We start from the raw sequence: 5,000 nt of genomic DNA, 5'->3' as shown, positions 1-5,000 counted from the left end.
GAATTAAGACTGAGTTAATAACCTGACTAGGACTAAGGCTAGGATGCATCATGTTTTCTATTATTGCGTGTTGATATTGTTAAGTGCAGGTTCCCGTTATCTTTAAAGATAGTTTCTCAGCGGGAGGCTGGACTATCTGGGTAACGGTTTGATTTATTTGTTTAGTATTGATATTATTGTTTAGTTATTAGTACTAAGGGTCTTAGGCCATATAGGCCGGACTACTGGTACTATGGTTAGTCTTGTGGAGTCGAGTGTCTAGTTAGGATCTGGAACTTTATCTTTAGGTTAGGTTCTAGATTGAGTTTGTGTTGTGTGAGTGTGCCGACAGTATGTGCGTAACCCGCCCATACTAGGCTTGTGTAGGGGTGATTAGTGTTTCCTCGGCCTCGTACCCAGCGGGTTCAAGGAAACCCCTTATTCGCTGGATCGGGAAGACTCAGACGAACGGTGTCATGTACTATGGCTGAGTATTACACGACGGTGTAATGGGACAGTGACCCGAAGGACTGTGGGCTGTCGCGCGGTGACCCGAAGGACTGTGGGCCGCGGTCGGTTGAAAGTTCCTTCTTCTGGCCTTTGTGGTAGGGAGATAGGATATTGCCGATAGAGAGGAGGAACACGAGATCACCAGGGCCCATGTTAGAGTATTGAGTCTAGAGTTAGAATAGTGTGTCGAGTTAGTTTTATTGTGTCGTCTTGAGGGTGAGGAACCCTCGAGTTAGTGTAGCACCGATATACGGCGTTACAAGTTAGATCGAGTCGTAGTTACTCATAGTCTTATTATTGTGATTGTGTTTGTGGTTGATTGATTTGCTTGCAGGTTCTGACATTAAGTCCTAAGTCTGGCTTAGGTACCGGATTAGGCTTAGTGTGTATTTTATTATTGTAGGCCTGACGTTGGCCTGTATGTGTTTGAGGGATTGCTTGTGAAGGGTGGTGGATATTAAAGCTATGCGGTATCATTGGTTGGCCGATCATGTTCTTGTTTGATTGTTGGTCGATCGACTAGTGATACTTGTATAGTCTAAGTGTCTAACACTACATGAGTACTGAACTCAGGCGTATATATGGTTAACTAGGGATTGGTTGTTGACTTGTTTTTATGCAGGTTCCCGTTACTTGAAGCTAGATCATGGCAGGAGGCCAAGTCTAACTTAGTAACGGTTTGCTTAGCCTTATCTTTTATTGCATGCTAGGGCTAGATTGATTGTTATTTTGGGTTGTCCGGGTTAGAGTCTAGGTTGCGGGTAGAGGCCGCCAGCTCACTGAGTAACATTAGGTTACTCATCCAACTCCGTTGTCCTTTTTGCAGGTCGCTTTAGGTAAGGATGATCGGATAGCTTGGTGCTGGACGTTAGGACCGCCGGTGTAGATTTTCATGCCTTTTGTAAACGGTATTGTGGATTTGTGTTTAGTTGACTCGATTTGGCATTAGGCCGGGACCGGTCTCGAATTATATCAATGTATGGATATTTCTCGAATCAATAAAGTAATTGTTTTATATGCGCTTCATGAGTACTCTGATATTTGACTAGTCCGGTCTAACACAACGTTAGGTCGTAGTACGGGTTGAAAAGCCTTAGGCCTCGATCTAACGGAAAACGCTAACTCTAGGTACGGGTTGCAAAGCCTTATGCCTTGACGCAGCGGGACGAGTTAGTGGATGAACTGGTCTAGGTCGTGGAGTAAAGTTTGTGACTCTGACCGGATTGTCCCTAGCCCGTCACGTAGCGCTTCCGGACCATGGTGTTGGGTTGGACGGTCAGTCATGTTCTTGTTTGATTGTTGGCTGGCCGGTTGGCCTTTCATCTCCAACCCTTGGTGTGGGTCGTCCGTCGGTCATGTTCTTGTTTGATTGTTGGCCGGTGGGTCGACCTATGCTTAGGACGGTTCGGGGGTGTTACAGAGGTGGTATCAGAGCATGGTTTTGTCCATGCTTCCGGAACTCATGATTTAATCGGTTTTAAATATTTATCGAGTCAAAATGAGTCACAAAAGGCATTAGGGAAACCGGTCACGTCCAGCGATAGGATTTGTGGTTTTAGGAATTGGGATTGAGATAGTGGAATCTAGAACTGTTAGGTTGCTTGGGTAGAACTGTTAGGTTGCTGGTTAGAATTGCGGTTAGGTTGCATTGTTAGTATTTGCTAGGTTAGTAGCTTATTTGATTAATTGTCTACTAACTTGCATGTGAAGTGTTCTTTTGAGTTGCAGCGAGTAAGTGTGTTTGTTGATCGGAACTTTAAGGGATGAAAACCTTAAAGTGGAGGGAGTTCGAGGCCAAACCCAAACCCGAAGCGAAAGAGGAGAGACAGTTTCAGAGGGACTGGACAGTGGAATGGACTGGACAGATGGGAGGAAACAAGAATTCGTTGGGAAAGGACTTCATCAGTACTTGGGAAGACAAAGATCGAGAAGGATTTGAGGAATCTGGACAATGATGATATCTACAGAAAGAACAAGATAGTATCATGGGCGATGAGTGTGTTATGGCAGAGTAAAAGAAAGAGGACGACTCAGTGATCATTCAAGTGAAGAGATATGAAGACGATTGTGGAGGCCTTGAAGAGGACACTCAAGGAACCGTGGTGGACAGAGTAAAGAGGTTATGGAGACAAGTGGAGAATGTTGTGAAGACGAGCAATGGCGCAACTAAGAATTCGAGGACGAATTCTATTAAGGGGGGGAGAATGTAGAAACCCGTTAAAAAAAAAAAAAAAAAGAAGAAAAGAAAAGAGTGGTCGAGTATGTTTGTGGTGGTTAAGTCGCGGGCAATAAGGATCGATCGAGAATTTTTGAAGTACGATGTGGTCGAAGAATGGATCGTGAGTGAACCATGAGACATATTAAGCTGCTCTACCTTTCTTAGAAGAGTCTTAGATTGATCAGACGAAGATTTTGGAAGAATCACATTTTTGGAAGCACGACGGTTTAGAAGCTCGACGTTTTTGAAGATTGACGTTTCTTCATCGCGAAGTTTTCTCGGAATATCTTCGTATCAGTAAAATATTATTCTGAAGACATTATAAGTCGGAAGCAGGACGGGAATTAAGCAGGACGGGAAGCAAGCACGACGGGATTGAAGCACGACGGGAAAACCCAAAGTTCGGCGAAAACCCTAATTTTGGTATTATCGATTTTTCGAGGAAGCCGGAGGCTCGGGAAATATTTTCCATCAAGATCAGGATTCACTTGGAGTTTATTAAAAATATTCATCTCATCAGAACGGGCGTAGAAAAATATTCGGGATTGATCGCGGGACGAAAATTCACCGGAAGGGTCGAAATCAGTCGAATGGACCGAGAAGCTCGAGCTGGCCTTATCTATGAGATAAGGACGTTATGTAACCTGCCTGGCATGGTATGTGGCAAGGGAAGCAGGAGGTGTTGAAGCCCAGGAGAGCACAGCATGCTGATTGACACCCAGAAGCACGAGGTGCCGCGAAACCTGCGATCGGAGCATGCTGAGCGACATGTGTGCGCTGAGTGTCAATCTGGATGAGGTCAGGCCGTGGATCAGACATCTGGAGGGCATGGTGTCACTCTGCATGATGTCCTGGTCATGCCATCAGACATGTGGAGCACGAGGTGCCGCGACGCATGCGTCCGGAGCCATGCGAAGCGACACACGGGCTGCCACACGGCTTGTTTCTGATTGGTTGCTGCATCCTATATAAACCCCACGACCCCAGCTCATTTCAAACCATCCAGAACACCTGAAACTCAGAGAAAAACGTGAGAGAGAAAGCTAGAGAAAGAAAGTTCGAGTTTCGATCGTTTTCGAGTCTTTTCGGCAGTTTTCGAGAACAGTTATTCTACTGATTTCAAGTCAGCGCCTAGGGAAGGTTCTGGCCAACTGAAGATCAACCAATTGAATATCAATTCAGATGGGAAGCAAGTCAACGTGGTTAGAGAGAGAGAGAGAAAGAGAGTGTAGCTGAGTTCCGAAGATCGATACTTCACCAAGAAGCGAAGTTCTGTCCAATCGAAGAATTTCTGCAATTGTTATGCGGAAGCTCTGCCCAAATCAATCCGTCCAGGCCAGTCATATTCTGTGATGGTCAAGTGGAGGTGCTGTCCGGAGTTAGTTCTGATCCATGGGTTCAGATCAGTCGAAGTTCTGCTCGATTCTCCGCCAGGATGTCCGAAGAACTGTCCAGAAGCTAAAGGAGGTTCTCTCCGATTCCAGATCAGCCTGTCGAGGCCTGTCAACTTCTTCATGGTGAAGCCAAGGTTGTGTCCAAGACAAGATCAGTCCATTCCAGTCCAGTCAAGGCGTCCCTTGGGTTTTGGCCAAGTCCTCTCCGATCAACCAGCGGCTTCTCGCCTAGAACACTGTGAGTTGGTTTGTTTGAATTCCACTTGGAATTTAGGGTAGATCGAGTCTGCATATAGATTAGAATGATCACGCTATTGAATGGTAGAGTCCTTAGGGTTATTTTAATTATGGAACCGGACTCAGTTTAGCAAGGGCTAAGCTGAGATGAATGGAATTAAGACTGAGTTAATAACCTGACTAGGACTAGGCTAGGATGCATCATGTTTTCTATTATTGCGTGTTGATATTGTTGAGTGCAGGTTCCCGTTATCTTTAAAGATAGTTTCTCAGCGGGAGGCTGGACTATCTGGGTAACGGTTTGATTTATTTGTTTAGTATTGATATTATTGTTTAGTTATTAGTACTAAGGGTCTTAGGCCATATAGGCCGGACTACTGGTACTATGGTTAGTCTTGTGGAGTCGAGTGTCTAGTTAGGATCTGGAACTTTATCTTTAGGTTAGGTTCTAGATTGAGTTTGTGTTGTGTGAGTGTGCCGACAGTATGTGCGTAACCCGCCCATACTAGGCTTGTGTAGGGGTGATTAGTGTTTCCTCGGCCTCGTACCCAGCGGGTTCAAGGAAACCCCTTATTCGCTGGATCGGGAAGACTCAGACGAACGGTGTCATGTACTATGGCTGAGTATTACACGACGGTGTAATGGGACAGTGACCCGAAGGA

This window comes from Brassica rapa, unplaced genomic scaffold (genome assembly GCF_000309985.2).
Source record: "Brassica rapa cultivar Chiifu-401-42 unplaced genomic scaffold, CAAS_Brap_v3.01 Scaffold0251, whole genome shotgun sequence".
NCBI lineage: Eukaryota > Viridiplantae > Streptophyta > Magnoliopsida > Brassicales > Brassicaceae > Brassica > Brassica rapa.
This window is presented reverse-complemented; position numbering follows the sequence as displayed.